The following is a 25,932-nucleotide window of genomic DNA, read 5'->3' as shown; positions in this document are numbered from 1 at the left end:
CATCAGGCAAATGAGAACCCCATCAAATGTGAGAGCCACACACAGGCCCCATTAACTCAACAAATAAAAAGAAGCATCATATTTCAATACAATTCATTTGTTTTCCAAGAATTGCTTCGAAAGGCAACCTGCCCACTTGCTCGTTAAATGTCAGGTTTCTAGTCTAAAAGGTGGGAAACAGACCCCACAGGCCTTCCAGGGTGAGCCAGCTGCAGTATGAACTGTATGTATGGCCAGCTGCAGTATGACTCGTACGTATGACCAGCTGCAGTATGAATAGTATGTATGGCCAGCTGCAGTATGACTCATACGTATGGCCAACTGCAGTATGAACTGTATGTATGGTCAGGTGCAGTATGAACTGTATGTATGGCCAGCTGCAGTGTGAACTGTATGTATGGCCAGCTGCAGTATGAACTGTATGTATGGCTAGGTGCAGTATGACTCGTACGTATGGCCAGCTGCAGTATGACTGTATGTATGGCTAGGTGCAGTATGAACTGTATGTATGGCTAGGTGCAGTATGAACTGTATGTATGGCCAGCTGCAGTGTGAACTGTATGTATGGCCAGCTGCAGTATGAACTGTATGTATGGCTAGGTGCAGTATGAACAGTATGTATGGCCAGCTGCAGTGTGAACTGTATGTATGGCCAGCTGCAGTATGAACTGTATGTATGGCCAGGTGCAGTATAACCCGTATGTATGGCCAGCTGCAGTATGAACAGTGTGTATGGCTAGGTGCAGTATGAACTGTATGTATGGCCAGGTGCAGTATGACTCGTACGTATGACCAGCTGCAGTATGAATAGTATGTATGGCCAGCTGCAGTATGACTCATACGTATGGCCAGCTGCAGTATGAACTGTATGTATGGCTAGGTGCAGTATGAACTGTATGTATGGCTAGGTGCAGTATGAACTGTATGTATGGCCAGCTGCAGTGTGAACTGTATGTATGGCCAGCTGCAGTATGAACTGTATGTATGGCCAGGTGCAGTATAAACAGTGTGTATGGCTAGGTGCAGTATGACTCGTACGTATGACCAGCTGCAGTATGAACAGTATGTATGGCCAGCTGCAGTATGACTCATACGTATGGCCAGCTGCAGTATGAACTGTATGTATGGCTAGGTGCAGTATGAACTGTATGTATGGCTAGGTGCAGTATGATCTGTATGTATGGCCAGGTGCAGTATAACCCGTATGTATGGCCAGCTGCAGTATGAACAGTATGTATGGCTAGGTGCAGTATGAACTGTATGTATGGCCAGATGCAGAATGAACTGTATGTATGGCCAGGTGCAGTATGACTCGTACGTATGGCCAGCTGCAGTATGAACTGTATGTATGGCTAGGTGCAGTATGAACTGTATGTATGGCTAGGTGCAGTATGATCTGTATGTATGGCCAGGTGCAGTATAACCCGTATGTATGGCCAGCTGCAGTATGAACAGTATGTATGGCTAGGTGCAGTATGAACTGTATGTATGGCCAGATGCAGAATGAACTGTATGTATGGCCAGGTGCAGTATGACTCGTACGTATGGGCAGCTGCAGTATGCACAGTATTTATGGCTAGGTGCAGTATGACTCGTACGTATGGCCAGCTGCAGTATGAACAGTGTGTATGGCTAGGTGCAGTATGACTCATACGTGTGGCCAGCTGCAGTATGAACAGTATTTATGGCTAGGTGCAGTATGACTCGTACGTATGGCCAGCTGCAGTATGAACAGTGTGTATGGCTAGGTGCAGTATGACTTGTACGTATGGCCTGCTGCAGTATGAACAGTATTTATGGCTAGGTGCAGTATGACTCGTACGTATGGGCAGCTGCAGTATGCACAGTATTTATGGCTAGGTGCAGTATGACTCGTACGTATGGGCAGCTGCAGTATGAACAGTGTGTATGGCTAGGTGCAGTATGACTCGTACGTATGGCCAGCTGCAGTATGAACAGTATTTATGGCTAGGTGCAGTATGACTCGTACATATGGCCAGCTGCAGTATGAACTGTATGTACGGCCAGGTGCAGTATAACCCGTATGTGTGGACAGGTGCAATATGAACAGTATGTATGGCCAGCTGCAGTATGAACTGTATGTATGGCCAGCTACTGTATATATGGCCAGGTGCAGTATGACTCGTACGTATGGCCAGCCGCAGTATGAACAGTATGTATGGCTAGGTGCAGTATGACTCGTACGCATGGCCAGCCGCAGTATGAACAGTATGTATGGCCAGCTGCAGTATGAACTGTATGTATGGCCAGGTGCAGTATGACTCGTACGTATGGCCAGCTGCAGTATGAACTGTATGTATGGCCAGGTGCAGTATGACTCATACGTATGGCCAGCTGCAGTATGAACTCTATGTATGGCTAGGTGCAGTATGAACTGTATGTATGGCCAGGTGCAGTATGAAATGTATGTATGGCCAGATGCAGAATGAACTGTATGTATGGCCAGCTGCAGTATGAACTGTATTTATGGCTAGGTGCAGTATGAACTGTATGTATGGCCAGATGCAGAATGAACTGTATGTATGGCTAGGTGCAGTATGACTCGTACGTATGGCCAGATGCAGAATGAACTGTATGTATGGCCAGCTGTAGTATGAACAGTATGTATGGCTAGGTGCAGTATGAACTGTATGTATGGCCAGCTGCAGTATGAACTGTATGTATGGCTAGGTGCAGTATGAACTGTATGCATGGCCAGATGCAGTATGACTCGTACGTATGGCCAGCTGCAGTATAACCCGTATGTGTGGCCAGGTGCAGTATGAACAGTATGTACGGCTAGCTGAAGTATGAACTGTACGTAAGGCCAGCTGCAGTATGAACTGTATATATGGCCAGGTGCAGTATGACTCGTACGTATGGCCAGCTGCAGTATGAACTGTATGTATGGCCAGCTGCAGTATCAACTGTATATATGGACAGCTGCAGTATCAACTGTATGTACAGCTAGGTGCAGTATGAACTGTATATAGGGCCAGGTGAGTATGGCTCAAACATATGGCCAGCAGCAGTATTCGACCGGAACCTAATTTAGTCTATTCTACAAGACTATAACTGTGATTAAACAGCCCACGATGATGCTCTCTCTTCATGACCTGAGATTCGCCACCCCAGGGTCCAACTAGACGCACTTTATTCTGATTCATACCATATGCTCACTATTCTGTCCTGATGAAGATCTCAAATTGCTGAGACTGAAACACCGTTGACCCTTCTATAACAAAACTCCTTAATTTCTTGAATTAATTTTATACGGAGTTTTGGCTCTTGTTGTCACTGTGATGTATGTTTTTAAAGTCTTTCTTCTCTCACCACATCAGATTCTTTTTTTACTAAACTGTGAGCACAGGATCTATAATCCGCATGTATTGATATAGCGAATATTGTTAATAAATGAACTGCTTTACAATGTTCACCTGCGTCCCGTCCCATACATGGTCTCTTCATAACTAACTTGTGTCAAAGGAGCACTGCTTGATTCATCCCCTACTTTGAAAATATTTACCAGGACCAATCGGCCTTGTATGAACCATTGTTTTTTACAAGAACTATCTAGAGTCCCAGGTTCCGTAGACAAGGGTCCCCTTGTTATGTAATACATCTCATGACCTCATAGGCCATGAGCTCATCAGCCCAATAAACAGTGATTGGTGATGCCTGTCTGATCATATCAGTGTATATGCAGAGTAAGAGAAGATCCATCTGGGAAAGGAATGCGGTAAAACTGCGGATGAGTGCTTTGAAGTGCTGCCCTCAGCGTATCATTATTTTAATTCTTTTGTTAAAGAATTGCAAACAATTTTGGTTAGAAATATAAAGGGGTGGACCCCACAGCCCACACAGACAAGCCCCCCTTATCATTACAATGGTATGTAGATTGCCATTATCATTTGAGTCAGTTGTACCTGTGCAAAACCTTAGTAAATATGGGTCTTGGTTTGCACCTTTGCTCAGCCAGAGCCTGCAGCTGGCAGTACTATGAGAATCCACACAAAGCCGAGGTTACGGAGGAAGATTAGCCCTGGACACTCCTGCACCACATCTGACTCTGCATAGGACTTCTTGCATCCCTCTCCTTTCAAACTATGGGGCAGGGACAGAAGACTGGAGCAAAATTCAGAGGAGGCTTGGATTAGTGTTATACCAAACATGGATATTTCCTTTGGAGTTTAATGGGTTGAACTGAGTAGGTAAAAGGTTGAGTAAGAATAAAGAAGGACATTAGAAAATGTAAGAAAAGGTGACAGTATCTTGAATTTTTAGGTGCATGCGTCTGTGGGATATCTTTTGTTATTGAGCGTATCCATGAGAAAGGAACTGGATCTGACGGATCGGTGCCTGCCGCTTTGTAAATGCAAATGAAGGGGGGTACCACAGGTACCCCCGTGTGCACCCCCACCTCTCCTTCACTCTGGGGGCCCGCAGGGGGCCCCCAGAGTGAAGACCGCATGCCTTTCTGTGGCGGCTTCGCCGCCGCGGAAAGGCACCTAAATACAACCATCATAATATGGCTGGCGGTGTCTGATAGACACCGCCACCATATTATTTCTTTTCCGCCCCGGCCGCAAGGCGACCGGGGTGGAAAAGCGGCGGACGGTCTTACCGTCCACCGAGGTCCCCCCGCCATACTAATATGGCGGGGGGGAAAATGAGTGTGGATGTCGGGCGGATTGCCCCCGCCAGGCTAGCGGTGGCTACCGCCAGCCTGGCGGGGGCAATCCGCCCGACATCCTAATGGGCCCCATTGTGTTCAAATACATAGTTGACAAAAATATCGATTTTTAGGACAAGAAATGTTTTTTTTACTTTCCTTACCTGTTTAAATACTATTTTCATTTTATGTTTTATATTAATAGTGTAATTGTTGTAAATGTTTTTAAATATTGTTTCTAATTTTAAGATAGTTATATTTGTAATTTAATTCTAAAATTGCAATTTACAGTGTTCTAGCTGGTTGGGAGGTTTGAAGGGGCATAGGGCCGGAAGTTAATTGAGTGTAACTCATTTATATTTTTTATTTAATATTAATTATTTATTTGATCATTAAAAGTGTATATTGGGCAATTTTTTTTGTTATATTTTAGGTGTGGTTTGTTGGGTTTGTAGGAGTATAGGGTGGGAAGTTAATTAAATAATAATTGATTATTGATGATGAGATAATTAGTAATAAATTGTTAACTATGCAAATTAGGTAATTCTTATATTATTTTAATGTATATTTTAGGTGTAGGTTATTGGGTTTGGAGGGGACAGGGTGGGAAGTTAATTACATATTAATTGATTAATTACTAAATATTAACCAATTATTAATTAAGTGTGTTTTAATTAATTATGTAAATTGTGTAAATGTCATAATCTTTTCCTTTACATTTTAGATGAGAGTTGTTGGATGTGTAGGGCTTTGACCTAGGAAGTTAATTCAATACCACTTGATTAATTTTTTTTTTAAATGTTATTTAATTATTTGGCAATTAATTATGTAAATTGTGCAATTATTATTTTTTTTAATGAGACATATGGTAAATATGCATTGTTATGTATGTGGGAGTATAGTGAGTTCATTTAATGAAAAACAGATTTAGGGGCCTATTAGGATTGCGGACGGAAATGTGTTCTGTCCGCCATGGTCGCGGCAAAACCACTCCTGACCGCACCGCGGATAATCCGCGGCTGCGATTAGGATAATATCGTCAAGAAACTCAGACCGCGGCGGACGGATCACATCAAACACCGTCCGCGGCGGACGGAGCACACCAAAGACTGCGGCAAGCGGACGGTACTAAAGAAACACCCTCTGCCGCGGACGAACATGACCGCGGGAACAGGCACAGCCGCCGCCATACCTGCGGAGGCTCCGGCCACGCGATTAGGATAACGCCCCAGTCAAACGGAACTCACCACCTTCCTCGACCGCTGCGGAAACAATGCATCGACAAACGGAGCATGATTGCGGAAGGACCACACGAACACCATCCCTTCCGTCAAACCGATTACAAAATGGCTGACGGAAGTAAATACAAAACACACCAAACAGGACACCCACCACCTGAAACACCCACCCCCAGCAACTACACGCCCCAATGACACCCCCCCAAGCTCCGAACAATGCACCCAAGTCAACACACCCACAGAACACCTGACTGCCAACAACCATTGGGACACAACCACCACACAGAGTATAAAATGGATCCCTCCCACAACCACAATCCTTTGCATCACAGCATAGCTGCAAGCAAGAGGCTGAATACCACAAACAGCAGACACACAAAACCACACATACAACCTGCACACAAACACACCTACCACACAAACACCCACCACACCATCCCTACACACCACACACCTGCACATCCCACCCCACCCCAACAACACCTTGCACATCACACACCATGGCACCAAAGAATAATCCCAAGTTCACAGACAGTGAGTTGAAGGTCATGGTGGATGAAATCATCCGTGTTGAACCACATCCCTTCGGTACCCTAGTCCAGCAGACCGCCGTGGCAACCAAAAACAACATGTGGGACAGGAAGTGACCAGAGTGAATGCGTCAGGGACCGTGCCCCGCACCAAACACGAGATCCAGAGGCGGTGGCACGACCTCAAGACAAGGGTGAAAGGCATCAGGGCAAAGAACCACCTGCGGGCACACCACACTGGCGGCGGCACTCCCCCGGAGCCCATACCATATTCAGAATGGGAGGAGAAGGTGCTGGGCATACTGCACCCTGAGAGCCTGGAAGGAATCGATGAGGAACTAGAGGCTGGTAAGTACAAACCAATGACCACTATCACACTGCCATGGTCTGCCTTGCACAACTGCCAAGACACATCTCCCTGGCTCCAATCCATGCATGTGGGCCACATAGTCACCCAAATGTGAAGTCCTGGGCTCAAATGCACCCACCATGACCAAACACAAATGTTGCCTCCTACGTTTCCAGCCTTGCATGTTGTCAAAGCAGCCAGCACCACAACTCCCAACAGGCCCCCATGTCCACAGGGAGGGTGGTGGTGGGTGGGGTGTGTGAGAGACCAGCACTACAACTCCCAACAGGCCCCCATGTCCACAGGCAGGGTGGTGGTGGGTGGGGTGTGTGAGAGACCAGCACTACAACTCCCAACAGGCCCCCATGTCCACAGGGAGGGTGGTGGGGTGTGTAGGAGAGGTGGGTGGGGTGTGTGAGAGACCAGCACTACAACTTCCAACAGGCACCCATGTCCACAGGGAGGGTGGTGGTGGGTGGGGTGTGTGAGAGACCAGCACGACAAGACCCCACATGCCCCCATGTCCACAGGGAGGGTGGTGGAGGGTGGGGTGGGTGAGAGACCAGCACTACAACTCCCAACAGGCCCCCATGTCCACAGGGAGGGTGGTGGTGGGTGGGGTAAGTGAGAGACCAGCACTACAAGACCCCACATGCCCCCATGTCCACAGGGATGGTGGTGGGTGGGGTGTGTGAGAGACCAGCAATACAACTCCCAACAGGCCCCCATGTCCACAGGGAGGGTGGTGGGGTGTGTATGAGAGGTGGGTGGGGTGTGTGAGAGACCAGCACTACAACTCCCAACAGGCCCCCATGTCCACAGGGAGGGTGGTGGTGGGTGGGGTGTGTGAGAGACCAGCTCTACAACTCCCAACAGGCCCCCATGTCCACAGGGAGGGTGGTGGTGGGTGGGGTGTGTGAGAGACCAGCACTACAACTCCCAACAGGCCCCCATGTCCACAGGGAGGGTGGTGGGGTGTGTATGAGAGGTGGGTGGGGTGTGTGAGAGACCAGCACTACAACTCCCAACAGGCCCCCATGTCCACAGGGAGGGTGGTGGTGGGTGGGGTGTGTGAGAGACCAGCTCTACAACTCCCAACAGGCCCCCATGTCCACAGGGAGGGTGGTGGTGGGTGGGGTGTGTGAGAGACCAGCAATACAACTCCCAACAGGCCCCCATGTCCACAGGGAGGGTGGTGGTGGGTGGGGTAAGTGAGAGACCAGCACGACAAGACCCCACATGCCCCCATGTCCACAGGGAGGGTGGTGGAGGGTGGGGTGGGTGAGAGACCAGCACTACAACTCCCAACAGGCCCCCATGTCCACAGGGAGGGTGGTGGTGGGTGGGGTAAGTGGGAGACCAGCACTACAAGACCCCACATGCCCCCATGTCCACAGGGATGGTGGTGGAGGGTGGGGTGGGTGAGAGACCAGCACTACAACTCCCAACAGGCCCCCATGTCCACAGGGAGGGTGGTGGTGGGTGGGGTAAGTGAGAGACCAGCACTACAAGACCCCACATGCCCCCATGTCCACAGGGATGGTGGTGGTGTGTGGGGTGTGTGAGAGACCAGCACTACAACTCCCAACAGGCCCCCATGTCCACAGGGAGGGTGGTGGGGTGTGCATGGGAGGTGGGTGGGGTGTGTGAGAGACCAGCACTACAACTCCCAACAGGCCCCCATGTCCACAGGGAAGGTGGTGGAGGGTGGGGTGGGTGAGAGACCAGCACTACAACTCCCAACAGGCCCCCATGTCCACAGGGAGGGTGGTGGTGGGTGGGGTGTGCGAGAGACCAGCACTACAAGACCCCACATGCCCCCATGTCCACAGGGAGGGTGGTGGTGGGTGGGGTGTGTGAGAGACCAGCTCTACAACTCCCAACAGGCCCCCATGTCCACAGGGAGGGTGGTGGTGGGTGGGGTGTGTGAGAGACCAGCAATACAACTCCCAACAGGCCCCCATGTCCACAGGGAGGGTGGTGGTGGGTGGGGTGTGTGAGAGACTAGCACTACAACTCCCAAAAGGCCCCCATGTCCACACGGAGGGTGGTGGGGTGTGTATGAGAGGTGGGTGGGGTGTGTGAGAGACCAGCACTACAACTCCCAACAGGCCCCCATGTCCACAGGGAGGGTGGTGGGGTGTGTATGAGAGGTGGGTGAGGTGTGTGAGAGACCAGCACTACAACTCCCAACAGGCCCCCATGTCCACAGGGAGGGTGGTGGTGGGTGGGGTGTGTGAGAGACCATCACTACAAGACCCCACATGCCCCCATGTTCACAGGGAGGGTGGTGGTGGGTAGGGTGTGTGAGAGACCATCACTACAACTCCCAACAGGCCCCCATGTCCACAGGGAGGGTGGTGGTGGGTGGGGTGTGTGAGGGACCAGCATTACAACTCCCAACAGGCCCCCATGTCTCATCCCAGAGCAAGATTGAGTCATCACACCATTTGCTGACCACTGCATCTCCTCCTGCAAACTGACAGGTAGATACACATCTTCACAGAGGGAACATCCAATAGCAGGACAGGACCACACATATCCAAGTATTGCCTTCCCACCTCCACGCCACCATATAGGCCTGTACTGTCAACCACAACAACATGATGACAACAACAACCATGTCCTGATTACATAATGATTTGTAATTTTGGAACCAAAAACATGTCATGTCCACAGCATTGATCATGAAAATCTTGTCCCTCAGGTGATCACAACTTGACTGGCGAAAGCAGCAACCGCCAGCACCAGTCGCCCCCCTCACAGCACGGACTCTCTGGGGACGATCCCATTGCCAGCTCGAGTGCAGAGGACGATGCGGGCCTAAGCAGACTCCCAGGGCAATCAGGCTCCCAGGACATCCCTGCCTCCACCACCTTGGCCTGTGTCACTACACCAACACCTGCCATTGTGAGCTTTGCAGCCACCACCACCACCACCTCCACCACCACCACCATCACCACTCCTGCCTGTGCCACCCTGCCTGACCCATTGGCCGATGATGGGCCATCGATATCTCAGGCAAGCAGGGAGAGTGCACGAGACAGGACACAGCTGAGGGCACAGCTCACAACCAGGAGTGCAGTTGTCAGGCGAGGTGGGGAAGGACACCCACCCCATCCTGGCGCCGAAACCCTGGTAGCCATCGCCAGAGTCCATGCCTCCTATGAGCGGTATGTTGTTGAGAATCATGCCTCTGTGGGAGTGACCTAGGGATAATGAGAGAACATCAATCACAGGTCAGGAAAGTGATTCACACCCATCACAACACACTGTATTGCAACATCCAACAAACCACACTCATCACCAATTAAGTGGATCAAAGGACACACATCAGGGAGCTTTGCATGTACACCATCTACCACACACATTTGCAAACAGGACATACCACAACAGGCAGCATAGACACACCACATCCACACTCCACCAGCAAACATACATCACGCATTGTCTAGCTGCACAAGAGGTAGTTACTCACATTCAAGGAAAATAGCGATCAATGAGCTGACGCCTCTGGTCTACACCTTCTTCCTCACCACTATCCTCATCAGTCGACATGGGTGGAATGGGAGGCCTAGCAACCTGTTGGACTTCAGGGTCCATGATCAGTTCAATGTTATTGCGCAAGGCCAGGTTGTGGAGCATGCAGCAGGCAATCACGATTTTGCATACTTTGCCTGGTGAGTATGGTAGGGCCCCTCCAGTTTTATCCAGGCAGGGAAACCTAGACTTCAGCAGTCCAAAAGTACGTTCCACCACTCGAAGTGTCCTCCCATGGGCATCATTATAACGCATTTCACCAGGTGTAGTAGGATTACGTATGGGACTCAGCAGCCACAGCCGGTTTGGGTACGCAGAGTCGCCTATGTGGGTGGATGACAGACACATATATCATTACCAGGATTGGTGGGAACACCATGCCACACATACAACACAACTGTCCTCACAGCATACTCACCTACAAGCCAACCACGTTCTGGACGCAGATTAGCCATCAGTTGGGGGACAATGCTGCTCCGCAGGATGTGTGAGTCATGTGCGGAGCCTGGAAATCTGGCACACACAGGAGATGATGTTGTCAGCCAGGCACACCACTTGCACGTTGATCGAATGGTAGTGCTTTTGATTGCGATATACAGGTTCACGTGCCTGGGGTGGAATGAGACCGATATGTATGCCATCAATGGAACCCACTACGTGTGGTATCTGTGCCAGGGCATAGAAGTCCCCTTTGACTGCTGCCAACTCTGCCGGCCGTGGAAAATGGATGTAATTATCCTTGTAAAGCATCATGGCATTCAGTACATCCCGCAGTACCATGCTGAACATAGATTGTGACATCCCCCCGGCTTGTCCAACTGTGTACTGGAAGGTGCCTGTTGCAAAGAAGTGAAGTGCTGCCATCACCTTTGCTGTGGGTGTAATAGCTCCAGGATTTGTTCTGCGTGGCTGCAGATGAGGTGACAATTGGGCAACAAGCTCCAGCAATCTACATCGATCAAGCCGGAATTTGCGGATCACCTCCTCGTCAACCATGTCCTCCAGCACAGTGTATGGTCGATGCACATTTGGAGCCCTCCTGTGTGGGAGTAGATGGGAGCAGATGTCAATTGACCAACAACGCATAGCTGTTCCACACTATCACATGTTGACCAACACAATACAAATAAGACATGGTGCAGACAATGATTATATGTGTGACGTGACCAATATTTCATGCAATCCAGATAACTACAAAAACAATGTTCAGCCACAAACCACATCATGTGTGCAAACATGTCCAATGTAACGTGCACACATGTCTAAAGAACTGCCAACAACACATGACTGAGGACCCAAATGTGGACAAGCGTCACCACAGACACACATGCACGTGCACACACAACACGAAAATGGAACACACCCTCCTTGTCTTCATGCACCAATGACCCCACCTACAATGCTGTGCATCCTCACATGACATGCATGGGCACACAACAGGCAACACACATACACATACACAGAATCCATGTATACCCCCATCATTGTTACTTGCACACACAAACCATACACTCTCAACAGCTTCTGAATGTGGTTAGACACCCTTGATGTACTGTGTAGATGTGTACAAATTAAACGTGTGTACGCAAAACCAAGACGTCAACGCGTCGCCATGCACATGTGATGCAACTTTGGTGCACATCAATAGCCATAGTTAACCACTGGCAAGGTCAATGGTATGACCACACATGCAAAAAAGTGGACATGAAATACACACGTGGCCAAGGGCCATTGACTTGACATCATAATTGTTGCAGCATTCTGTACATGTCCTAACACACATGTACAACTATCAACATTACATGTGTGCGGAGACATGCAGTGTGTGTACATATGCCATGTGTGGACGCCTTCCACCTACACAGAAGTTTATCGTTGTTCACGATATTGTGCATGACATATGCTGTATGTTCAAGGACCATCACAGTCACACCTCTCAAAACGCATGTGCAGACTACCGCGACGGTGCATCATTTGAAAATGAACCCTCAGTGGCGTCGCTATGGCGGTGCACGCATTCCGCGTGGGCGGTGCAGGCTAACACATACTTTAGAATATGCAATTCGAAATGGCAGTTGATACCCCCCCTTACAGTCACATTGCAGCACCCACCGCAGACCGCCGGTCCTGGCCGGTCACCCACCGCTGGTCCTGGCCGGTCACCCACCGCCGGGTGTTGGCCGGTCACACACCGCCGGGTGCTGGCGGTGGGTGATCGTCCAGTGCATTGAGGTTACCATGGCATGGATGGGCCTGGCCGGTCACCCACCGCCGGGTGCTGGCGGTGGGTGCTCGGCCAGTGCATTGAGGTTACCATGGCATGGATGGGCCTGGCCGGTCCTAGCCGGTCACACACCGCCGGGTGGTGGCCGGTCACACACCGCCAGCACCCTGCGATGGGTGACCGGCCAGGACCGGCGGTGTATGACCGGCCACCACCTGGCGGTGTGTGACCGGCCACCACCCGGCGGTGTGTAACCGGCCAACACCCGGCGGTGGGTGACCGGCCACCACTCGGCGGTGTGTGACCGGCCACCACCCGGCGGTGGGTGACTGGCCACCACCCGGCGGTGTGTGACCGGCCAGGACCGGCCACCACCCGGTGGTGTGTGACCGGCCACCACCCGGCGGTGTGTGACCGGCCACCACCTGGCGGTGTGTGACCAGCCAGGACTGGTGGTGTGTGACCGGCCAGGCCCATCCATGCCATGGTAACCTCAATGCACTGGCCGATCACCCACCGCCAGCCCCACGGCGGTGGGTGACCGGCCAGGCCCATCCATGCCATGGTAACCTCAATGCCCTGGACGATCACCCACCACCAGCACCCGGCGGTGTGTGACCAGCCAACACCCGGCGGTGGGTGACTGGCCAGGACCAGCGGTGGGTGACCGGCCAGGACCGGCGGTCTGCGGTGGGTGCTGCAATGTGACTGTAAGGGGGGTATCAACTGCCATTTCGAATTGCATATTCTAAAGTATGTGTTAGCCTGCACCGCCCACGCGGAATGCGTGCACCGCCATAGCGATGCCAGGGTTTGATTTTGGTCAAATGATGCACCGTCGTGGAAGCGCGCACATGCGGTTGCAGATCTGTGACCGTGACGGTCCGTGCACATGTAGCCATAGGGAAGAGGTAACGCGGGGCGCGTATGCGCATTCAAATATAGCGGAAGCCGTGCACCGCCACACCAGGGCCAGTCATTGGCTCTTTTTGAATGAGGCATCCAGGGAAAAACCAATTGCTGCAGACGTGTGCCACTGATATGAGCTCAGGGCCCTATATATGTGTGAATTTCTTCAGCACACATTCACTGCTTTCAGCCACTGCTGCCTGGGACCATCACCTCGACATGCTGCTGCTGAGCTATCCAACAACTGCTGCCTGGGACCATCACCTCGACCTACTGCTGCTGAGCTATCCAACAACTGCTGCCCGGGACCATCACCTCGACCTGCTGCTGCTGAGCTATCCAACAACTGCTGCCTGCGACCATCACCTCGCCCTGCTGCTGCCGAGCTATCCAACAACTGCTGCTGTACTGCCACAGTCGTGCACCTTGCCATGCAAAGAGAGCGAGAGACCCGGTCTCGTCCCTTCACCGCAGCGGAGCTGGATGTCCTTGTGGACGGTGTGCTCAGCCACTATGAACGGCTCTACGGTGCCCCCGGACAGGTGGTAAGTGCAGTGGGGAACATGTTGGTGGGCATGAGGAGGTCACTGACTCCTGCCTTCTGCAATCTTTGCGGTGTGCTGTGGGACCTTCACATGTGTTGTATTGAGCATGGCTGCATGAAGATACGTGTTCCTACGATGTTTGTGAATGTCAAACTGTCCACTGACGTTTCCCTCTTGTCTCCCATCATGGTAGGTCAAGCTGCACCTTCGCAAGGCCGTGTGCAGGACCATAGCACGTGATGTACGGGCAGTGGGGGTGTGCAATAGATGACACACACACTGCCACAAGCGCTGGGACGACATATCCAGGCTAAGCAAGAATGTTGCCGAGATGACACTGGGGATGATTCCAAGATCAACCCGTCTGGCCCGACGCACCATTACCCCTCTAATGCACCGTATCATTGCTGTGACGCATCCTGACCTGTCCGCCCGTCTGAGAGGGGATCAACAGCAAACTAGCAGTAAGCAGACTGTATGTGTGTGAGACTTGTGAGTGCATGCATGTATTGGTGCTCAGACACAGTAGTGACATCCGTGGTGCGTTTGTTTTGCTGCAATTGCATGTTGGTGCCATTAGCGGAGTGAGCGGTAGCCTCCATGTCCGCCAGGTGGACATACCCCTTGCTTTGTATTTGAGGGTTCCAGGACATGCCCTTGAGGTCTGTGGTCCCATGGCATGACATGTGTGCTGGTCTGCATGCAGTTGCCCTGTTTGTATTATGTACATGTTTCACAGCCAACACTGGTTCTTTGATATGAGGATGTCTGGTAGGGGGGGGTCGTATGCAGGATTGGTGCTACATGTTATTCGACTGTATGGAAAGTTGTGATTTTGTAACCTTCTGTACGTGAGTGTGGCACTTAGGTAAAACTCTTTTCTCTCTCTTTCAGCTTTGGCAGAGGGCACTGACCCACAGACGACGGAGTTGAGTGGCGGCAATGCATCCGGATCCGAAATCATACACAGGCAGACTGACACTGAAGAGGGCAGCCCCGGAGAGGGGGACAGAACCGTCCCTGAGGACTCACATGTGGAGACACCATCGTCCTCATCTTCAGACAGTGTTGGTGAGTCAGCACTGTTGTCAAGGCAGGGAGTGGGCAATCAACACCTTCAGTCGGGACACAGCACACAGGGCCCACACTGCCACCCACTGCAACAAGTACTGCTCGTGCACGCCAGAGTACGGGGAGCAGAGTGGCCTTCGGTGCAGGCACCGCAGAGCCTGCCCCTGTGACACAAAGTGCACTTTGTGCTGAGGCAGTAGATCTGCTGCGACAGCTGTGTGTAGGGCAGACCAACATGATCAATGCATTCCACGATAGGATGTTGGGGCAGGTGGTGGCATTCATGGAGGGGTTGCATGGCGATGTTGCTGGTCTCCACAGAACAGTGCAGTCATTAGCAAACACTGTGTCTTCAGCCATTGTACAGTCGCATAGACAGGGTGCTACTTCTGTTCCCCCATCCACACCACTTGATGTCTCAGGGGAGAGTGAATTTTCAGACCAGGCCTCATTTACAGGTTATTTCACTAGAGGCAGCCACAGGCAGCAAGGCAGGGCACGGAGGGCACAGACACCATCCCCTAGGACTGGGAAATCTGTCACCGAAGACGATGTGAGCTACACTGGAGTTGACACACAGGATCCTCAAGGGGTGTTGGGGGAAATGGCTTCACATGCTACACAGGCATCACCCACAAAAGGTACTCCCAAGGCAAGGGCACCTCCCAAGTCCAGGGACACTCCCAAGGACAAAGACAATACAAAGGAAAGGGCAACTCCCAAGAGCAGGGACACTCCCAAGGACAAGGACACTACAAAGGAAAGGGCAACTCCCAAGAGCAGGGACACTCCCAAGGACAAGGACACTACAAAGGAAAGGGCACCTCCCAAGAGCAGGGACACTCCCAAGGACAAGGACACTACAAAGGAAAGGGCACCTCCCAAGAGCAGGGACACTCCCAAGGACAAGGACACTACAAAGAAAAGGGCAATTCCCAAGAGCAGGGACACTCCCAAGGACAAGGACGCTTCAAAGGAAAGGGCAACTCCCAAGAGCAGGCACACTCCCAAGGACAAGGACGCTTCAAAGGAAAGGGCACCTCCCAAGAGCAGGGACACTCCCAAGGACAAGGACGCTTCAAAGGAAAGGGCACCTCTCAAGAGCAGGGACACTCCCAAGGACAGGGTCGCTTCAAAAGACAGGTACACTACAATGGACAAGTCTGCACCCAGGGACAGGGCACCGCCCAGGGATCAGGGACATTCCAGAGACAGGACACCTCCTACGGCCAAGGCACATCCCAGGGCCAAGGGTTCTCCCATAGACACGAGCTCCATCAAGGACAGGCATACATCACCCCTGGCTGCACTGAAGCTGATGTTGTTGAAGGAACGTAAAACACATGTGTCAGCGGTGGAGTCCCCCCATACCTCTAATCCCATCCACGCCCCGCAGAAGCAGAGCGTTGCATCCCCCATTACACATGATGCAGAGGGCAGAAGGCAGGCCCACAGCAAACGACAAGCAGGGTCCAGCACGTCCCCAGAGAGCAGACCACCACAAGCACATGATCCACCTTTGATGTCTGATGAGGCCACACCACTTACCAGTCCAGCCATGTCCAGGGTGCCCCTACATTTCACAAAGAAACGGAGACACACACCAGTGAGACCTGACCACCCCAATGTCGCTCCAGTACAGCTGTCCCCAGCTCCCAGAGCCACCCTGCCTCCTGGCCCATACAGCCCTGTGGCTCATCATTCCAGTGGTCCTAGTGGGTCAGCTGCAGTTCACTCTCATGTGTCAGATAGTGGCTCTGTGTCTGTTGTTCACTGTCATGCATCATGTAGTAGCACTGTATCAGTTGTGCCCTCTCCTGTTTCAGGTACTGGCACTGTGTGTGTCTGCCACTCTCATGTGACAGATGCAGGCATGGTATTTGTTGGCCACTGTACAGGGACATGTCCTGGCAGTGTGTCTGGATCTATGGCTCATGTGTCAGTCAGTAGATCTGTGGCTGTGTCTCACACTCCTGTTTCTGGTGCTGGCAGTGTGTCTGGGTCTATGGCTCATGTGTCAGTCAGTAGATCTGTGGCTGTGTCTCACACTCCTGTTTCTGGTGCTGGCAGTGTATCTGGGTCTATGGCTCATGTGTCAGTCAGTAGATCTGTGGCTGTGTCTCGCACTCCTGTTTCTGGTGCGGGCAGTGTGTCTGGGTCTATGGCTCATGTGTCAGTCAGTAGATCTGTGGCTGTGTCTCACACTCCTGTTTCTGGTGTTGGCAGTGTGTTTGGGTCTATGGCTCATGCGTCAGTCACTACAGCTGTGGCTGTGTCTCACACTCCTGTTTCTGGTGTTGGCAGTGTGTTTGGGTCTATGGCTCATGCGTCAGTCACTACAGCTGTGGCTGTGTCTCACACTCCTGTTTCTGGTGCTGGCAGTGGGTCTGGGTCTATGGCTCATGTGTCAGTCAGTAGATCGGTGGCTGTGTCTCACACTCCTGTTGCTGGTGCTGGCAGTGTGTCTGGGTCTATGGCTCATGTGTCAGTCAGTAGATCTGTGGCTGTGTCTCACACTCCTGTTTCTGGTGCTGGAAGTGTGTCCGAGGCGAGTAGTTTAAGCAGTACACCAGATTCTGTGGTGTGAGGTTTAGTTCACATCACTCACATGCCATTTCACTTTGTGTGTAGAATGTCGAATGTAATCACCCTTGCATTATTAATGTCCTTGGGAAGGGTCGCTTGACCCACGTACTTGTGTTGCCAGTGATTTACCTGCTCTGTGCTATAGACTGTTGATGCACTTATCCCCTCTCATGTGCTGCCAGTGATGTACCTGTTCTGTGATATGGGCCGTTGATGCACGTGGCCCCTCTGATGTGCTGCCTCTGATGTACCTGTTCTCTGCCATGGACTGTTGATGCACTTATCCCCTCTCATGTGCTGCCAGTGATGTACCTGCTCTGTTACGAACACTGCCCTGTTGCTGTTCTGATACTGCATTCTGCCCTCTCATGTGCTGCCTCTGATGTACCTGCTCTGTTGGGCACAATGCCCTGTTACTGTTCTGATACTGCATTTTCCCCTCTCATGTGCTTCCAGTGATGTACCTGCTCTGTTGGGCACAATGCCCTGTTGCTGTTCTGATACTGCATTGTGCCCTCTCATGTGCTGCCAGTGATGTACCTGTTCTTTGCCATGGACTGTTGATGCACTTAGCCCCTCTCATGTGCTGCCTCTGATGTACCTGCTCTGTTGGGCACAATGCCCTGTTGCTGTTCTGATACTGCATTCTGCCCTCTCTTGTGCTGCCTCTGATGCACCTGCTCTGTACTCCACAATGCCCTGTTGCTGTTCTGATACTGCATTCTGCCCTCTCATGTGCTGCCTCTGATGTACCTGCTCTGTTGGGCACAATGCCCTGTTGCTGTTCTGATACTGCATTGTGCCCTCTCATGTGCTGCCTCTGATGTACCTGTTCTTTGCCATGGACTGTTGATGCACTTGGCCCCTCTCATGTGCTGCCTCTGATGTACCTTTTCTCTGCCATGGACTGTCGATGCACTTGGCCCCTCTCATGTGCTGCCTCTGATGTACCTACTCTGTTGGGCACAATGCCCTGTTGCTGTTTTGATACTGCATTCTGCCCTCTCATGTGCTGCCTCAGATGTACCCGCTCTGTTGTACCCAGTGCCCATGCTCTTGGCTACTGTAAGATTATACCCCGATTATGTTTAATAAAGCAAGTCAATCATGTGTAGTGGTTTGTCGTTGTCATTCCTGGTTGTGTACTTGAATTGCTAGTTTGCTAGTTTAAGTTTATTTGTTTGATTAATTAAAATCTTACAAAAAAAAGTACACATTAAAATATCTTCAACAATAGAAAAGCTTAAGAACATCATACAAATAATAATGCTAATCTTTTTAAAAGAGAAAATCTACATAAAATTTTCCTTAAGGCCTTTCGCAATCACAGTTAAAAATGTTACAAAAGCAGCATTCATTACTAGATCGTTCGGGCTTAGACATGCCATTATTGCTTGTCTACAAGTTCTTATACCTCGAGCATTAAATAACCGCCTGAGGATAACTTTCCTTTCTGCTTCTATTGCAGGTCACAGACATACCAAGTGCAAAATATCTTCTTGCCCCCCCCTTTACATAGTCTACATATCGTGTTGCGCTCAGTTGACTTCCATGGTGGAAGATGGCACAAACCTGGCCATAGACCAAAGCGTACTCTTATAAATGTTCGCTTACTTTGGACGGACCAGGGAGTTTGAAGGTAGTTTTGGACTTGCTGTTTTTTATAGTTGTTTACAATTGGCCATGAGTACTTTCTTTTTCCCAATAGTTCTTTGTCCTTTATGAGCGATAGATGAATAACCAGTTTATTAATTGTTTTTTTAAACCTTTCCTGGGTGATTGTGTTTTCCCGAATTGATGTTATTCCAAATTCTTCTTTTGCTTTATTTAGGTATGTCCATGCTTGAAGTTTCTGGTTGTCTCTTACTTCTTGCCATAATGCTTGAGACAATTGATTGTCCTGATAGTTTTTTTACACGGTTCCAGACTTTTAAAGTTTGGCCTTGCCGGGCATATTGCTGATTATTTATCCCAAACTCCAGCCTTATTTGTGCCTGTGAGGCATTACATGGAAGGTTGAATAGTACTTGAATTGTGGATATATTGGTGCTATCGTCAATGAAGTTTCTCAAACATGACACTCCCCCTTCCAACATCACAGCCCTGGCAGGTACTCCCCTTCCGACAGCAAATGGTGTGTTGCGTACCTGCGTCGTCGTCGATGATGGTCCATGACTTGCTGGTGGTGGAGCACGAAGAGTATCGGAAATGCGTGTAGCGCTGGGTCCATGACGGCGATCTGCTTGTGGTGGGTATCTCTGCAATGTGTTGTATCTTCGCTGTGGGGAATCCGCCGTGTTCAGGCAGTTTGTTTTTCCGCAGCGATTTGATGTGTGTTTTCCGCCATCGTGATTTAGAGGACGGTCGGAGACGTCATTCCGTACGGCGGTGTCCCTGGATTGGTTACGTCCGCCGCGGGGTTGGGTGTAGTTCCGCGGCGGTGCGTGCTCTTCTGTCCCGCACGGACTTTTGACAGTGTTTCCCATCCTAATATGGCGGACGGGCTGACCGCGGCAGGCGGACAGGAAAAAGGCATTTTCCACCTACTCCAGGCCAGCGGTCGCCCTTCCGTCCGCCATCATAATCGACCCATAAATATTTTGTTTCTTATTATAAATATTTAAAAGCATTTCTAATGCTTCCAATCGTTTTTTTTTAATGTATACATTCAATTTTAAGTTAATAGTTTTATAATTTTATTTAATAAATACTTGTATTAAAAAAGGGTATGTGCTTGAAGTAAAGTGCTTTAATTACTGTTGCACAGACTGGAGTGGGAACAGTCAATTTTACGCCCCCAGAGTCCAACGCTTTCCTTCCTGTTGCCCCGACTAGAGTGGGAATAGTGCATTTTACCCCTCCTGAGTCCAACGCTTTCACTTCTGTTTCTAGACTTGACTGGGAATAGTACATTTTACTTCTCCTGAGTCCAATGCTTGACCTACTGATGCAGAGATTAGAGTGGGAATGGTAAATGTTATCCCTCCTGAGTCCATTGGTTTCCCTACTGCTGTTGCACACACTGTAGTGGGAATAGTACAGTTTACCCCTCCTAGTCTAACGCATTCCCTACTGTTGCAGAGACTGGAGTGGTAATAGTAAATTCTATCTCTCCTGAATTCAATACTTTCCCTACTGTTGCACAGATTGGGGTGGCAATAATATATGTATTAGTACTGAAATTGTATTGTTTAATTTATACTGTTTGAAATATTATCATGTTTCTGTTTATTTAAAGTTTTTTTAAATTTTTGTTTAATGTTTTTATATGTAATATATTTTTTGTAAAATGTATTCTTTTATATTGCTTACATGTTAAGGTGTAAGTAAATTGGTAAGTTTTTTAATTTTTGTAGTTTATTTGTTGTGGTTTTTATTTTATTTTGTTTGAGTGTGTGTATATATTTATATATATTTATGGGTGTTTAGATTTCTTTTTTTATTTGTAGATTTTTTTTTAAATAGTACATATTTTGTATTCTCAACAATCCCAGGAAATAAGCCATCATCTTTTCGCCTCGGGTTCACACTTGCCTTCTGTACTCTGCAGTTTAGTGGAAACGTCATGAGAACGGATGCTTCAAATGAAGGTGAAGTTAATAGTGACACCTTGTTTTGTTGAAGTGAGAGAATGGTTGGAAAGTTCTCATTCCTCAGAGCTGGGCCATCAGAAATGTGAATGAAAGGGATTCCTGGAAACAAAAGTCACTTTGACATGATTTAGTCAACAGCTACAAGGTGTTATTAAGGCATAGCTCCAGTTATGGATCCTCCGCTGCCTTGCGTACAAGCTATATATATATCTATACTAATATAATAAAGAGAGAGCCCAAACCTTTGAGGCGGGTAATCTCAGGAACCACAGCACCAATCACAACACCCAATACAGCGTTGGAAAGGGCAGTTGCAGCAGAAGGACATAGGCTATGCAGACGCCCACCATATACATTTAAAAGGTAAAAGAACCGTGCCAGCAAAGTAGTCCCTTGTGGGCGTGTCTGCGTTGTGCTGTGGGTGTGTGCTAGGGGCGTGACAAACGCTGGGGGCGTGTGGTACGTTCCGCCCTTCATGCCATGTCTCATATGGTGTGCTAATCCCACCCTGCTCCCTTTAAATACTCCTGCACCCCATAATCATAACCCACCCTTACTCCTTAAAATACCCCAACACCCTTAAACACTAACCCATCTTAAGCCTATAAATATACCCTGTACCCCAAAACACAGACCTATCCCTAAACCCTAAAAATACCCCTGTACCCCAAAACCCAAACCTAGCCCTGAACCCTATAAATACCCCTGCACCTCAAAACCCAAACGTACCCCTGAACCCTAAAAATACCCCTGAACCCCAAAACCCAAACCTAGCCCTGAACCCTAAAAATACCACTGTACCCCAAAACCCAAACCTACCCCTGAACCCTAAAATACCCCTGTACCCCAAAACCCAAACCTAGCCCTGAACCCTAAAATACCCCTGTACCCCAAAACCCAAACCTAGCCCTGAACCCTTAAAATACCCCTGTACCCCAAAACCCAAACCTACCCCTGAACCCTAAAAATACCCCTGTACCCCAAAACCCAAACATAGCCTTGAACCCTAAAAATCACCCTGCACCCCAAAACACAAACCTACCCCTGAACCCTAAAAAAACCCTGTACCCCAAAACCCAAACCTAGCCCTGAACCCTAAAAATACCCCTGTACCCCAAAACCCAAACCTAGCCCCTAACCCTTAAAATACCCCTGTACCCCAAAACCCAAACCTACCCCTGAACCCTAAAACTACCCCTGTACCCCATAACCCAAAACTATATCTGAACCCTTAAAATACCCAAACTTACCTCAGTACCCCAAAACATATACCCCTATCCCCATACTTACCTTATCCAAACATTAAAAAAAACATGCTTTTACCATTCATGCATTTACAACGAATTTCGTTGTAAATGTATGCGTGGTAAAAGCATATAAAATGTAATGCCATGCGTTATAATGGCATTGCGGAGTCATTGTACTTTCGTAATGAAAGTATGCGGAGTGATGGTATGCGGAAAGAAAGTTGCGGAATAATGGGTGTTTACCCTCCCCCGGTAAGTACATTGGTGGCACGGCGGCCCACATCTCCAGCAACATACTTATATTTTTTCACCACCCATTTGAAAAATGCACAGGTCTCTCTCAGTGATGGACAGCACCGACATACACTTTTAGACACACCTCCCGCCACAAGTTCTAGAATTGCGAACTTTAGAGCTGGGGAGCTACGTTCGAATCTCGGCATCAGCTCAACATTCTGTGATTCCAGGCAAATCGCTTTGTCTCCCCGTGCCTACCACAAATGAATGTGTTCTTCTGTAATGTATATTGTGCTCATGCCATGTTGTCGAGTTCGCGCTATATAATATTGCAAGGAAAAATAAAGTAGGGAAACTCGAGTTCACACACTACTGAACGCGCACTCTTAAGTGCATCAGCAGTGCACTGTGAATTGGAGCGTTTCACAGGCCTGTCACAGATAAGAAATGCTATCAAAACGAAATCCTACAAAACAATATACTACTGGCCGGCAGCAATTCATACCCGGACAACGTCGGCAAGCGCTGCTAGTATATATATATATGTATATATAAATATATATATATATATATGTGTGTGTGTGTGTGTGTGTGTGTGTGTGTGTGTCTGTGTTTGTCTGTGTGTTTCTGTGTATCTGCTTGCTACATTATTAAATAAAAAATTGTAATTTATAATATAAATGTACATTATTATTTTAATAATAGTTTTACATTGTATATGTGTAAATAAACGGGCACAATCTTATATATATGTTTGTTTTTGTTTAAATAAGTATATATTTATATATTTTTTATTACTTACATATATTTAATTTACTTATATTACTGTTACATTTTAATTTAATATTTAATATTTTTAACTATATAAATCTTAAAAAACGATATTTTTTGCATATTTTTCAATATTAGGGTAAACAAACGTTTTTCAATAATTTTGTCATTTACATTATAGCATTGGAAAACGTCATTTATAAGCTCAATATGTTGTACATAATATTGTTCATCACTATATTTAGGTTTTCGATAATTTGTCCGTGAATTCCTGCTGCTGTAGAGATATCAAGCTGACCTGTTAGAACATGCATCTGTTATTCTTTTAGAGAGTTGGGAGACAGTGGGAGACATCTAGGGCATTGCAAGCAAAGGAATAATTGAAGATGGAGCTTTTCATTGCTGGGAATGTTTCAAGTCTGAGGTTAGACTTACTAATATGTCTGTTTCTAAAATTGTTTGTGCTGCAAGAACTTTTTATTTAATGAAATATATTCTTGAATCCCCGACTATAGTGTTTGTTAGGCAGGCAGGTAGACTTACGTAAGACACAACTCCCTAATTATAGCTAGGAGTTTGTGAAATGCACACAATTTGCATTCACATATTATGCAAGATTACTCCAAATCAGTAAAACCACACAGAATTACGCAAAATGCAAATTTCTAATTTTGAGCTATATTTTAGATCCAAATGCGTCCTCATGTCAGTTTTTTCAACAAGGATGCATCATGTGCTTAAAATGGTGCAAAAACAAAAGCACTACAAACATCAAGTGCTCACAGTGCGTAATTATACTAAGTGAAAAATGGCGTAATTTTGGGAAATTCACATAACAAGCATAACAATAAATTTCTCAAAGGTGTAAATTACTCTGCATGGGCCCGATTCACAGAACTAACTTAAGACAAAATACTAAACTTACTACTTTTGGTATTCACAGAAGTTAGGATTTTGTCTTAAGTTTGTCTTAAAACAAACTTAAGACAGACTTAAGACAGACTTAAGTTAGGATTTTGTCTTAAGTTTGTCTTAAGTCTGTCTTAATTCTGTCTTAAGACTGTCTTAAGTTTGACTTAAGTCTGTCTTAAGTTTGTCTTAAGACAAACTTAAGACAAAATCCTAACTTCTGTGAATGCCAAAAGTAGTAAGTTTAGGATTTTGCCTTAAGTTAGTTCTGTGAATCGGCCCCAAAATGTACATTTTGCCCAGGCCTAATTGTAGCCTCTTCAGTGAGTCCATGGTCCCACATTTCCAGTTCAAGATTCCTCCATTGACAAAACTATGCTTTGCGCCTCAGAAGGATGTTTTTTGAGGAACATCGTCACCGAGACAAATGACACTGTGTCTGCTTATTGGTCTACTATTATGACACTGATCTACTGGCGTGGAAATGAATTGCCTATTTCTAAATGCATGTGGTACCTACAATCCAGTTACCCTCTAATAAAAAAAGTAATAGGAATGGGTGGGTGATATTCAAATGAACTGCTGTTGCGATGATAAAAATATACACATTTATGAAACTTGGAAATGGAATAATATACATAAAACAATAAATTTCATGCACAAATTAAATTGCAAATTAATTATTGAATTCAAATATACCAATACTTCATAAAAGGTATTGCTAAGTATGCATGTAGGTTTGTGGTATTTCTGCAGTCTGAATCTAGCAAAAGAGGAAGAGTAGGGCTGCTGAGAGTCAAAGGCTGAATTCCAAACCAAGAGTCAATCATCAATCAATCAATCAATCAACTTTATTTGGATGGCAAACCAGCCATAAAAGCACAATTCCTAAAGCATACAGTAAAAACATAATTTTGTTAATAAAAATATCTAAAGAAAACATACAAAATAAATAATAAAAAAGGATACAATATACAATTGCATAAAATAGAAAATAAGTCCTCGGCTGAACACAGGACACACCCTGTAATATTCTTTACATGCATAAAGCTAGTCTGCATCTCCTCTTAATGACTAAAGCCCTTTTAATAAAGTTAACCACTACTAACAAATTTGAGGGTTTCTAGTTTCTGCAGAAAAACAAGGGCTGTCTTATAACGTCTACAGTTAGCAGCGTGGACCAGAAAGTGCTTTATGTGCTTATTGAATAAAGTACTGAACAACATAAAGTGCAGAGTGCTTTGTTTTGTTTCGTAATTGCAAGGGAGAGTCGGGAGATTGGTAAACAAAGTACCCTGAATCGGGTATGCTACAAAGAAATGAATGAGATTAAAACATAACCTGGTGAGAAAAAGTCTGTACCTCTCATTTTGTATCAGAGACAATTAGTACTCCCGACCTACTGAGACTTTAAGATAGGGGCATATTTATGAGCCAGTTTGTGTCTTGTTTACACCACGCAACGTGGTACATGTATGACGCAAACCTTAAATGCAAATTATGAAGCCATG

Source organism: Lissotriton helveticus, chromosome 11, assembly GCF_964261635.1.
Source record: "Lissotriton helveticus chromosome 11, aLisHel1.1, whole genome shotgun sequence".
Taxonomy (NCBI): domain Eukaryota; kingdom Metazoa; phylum Chordata; class Amphibia; order Caudata; family Salamandridae; genus Lissotriton; species Lissotriton helveticus.
Note: the sequence above shows the minus strand (reverse complement) of the source record.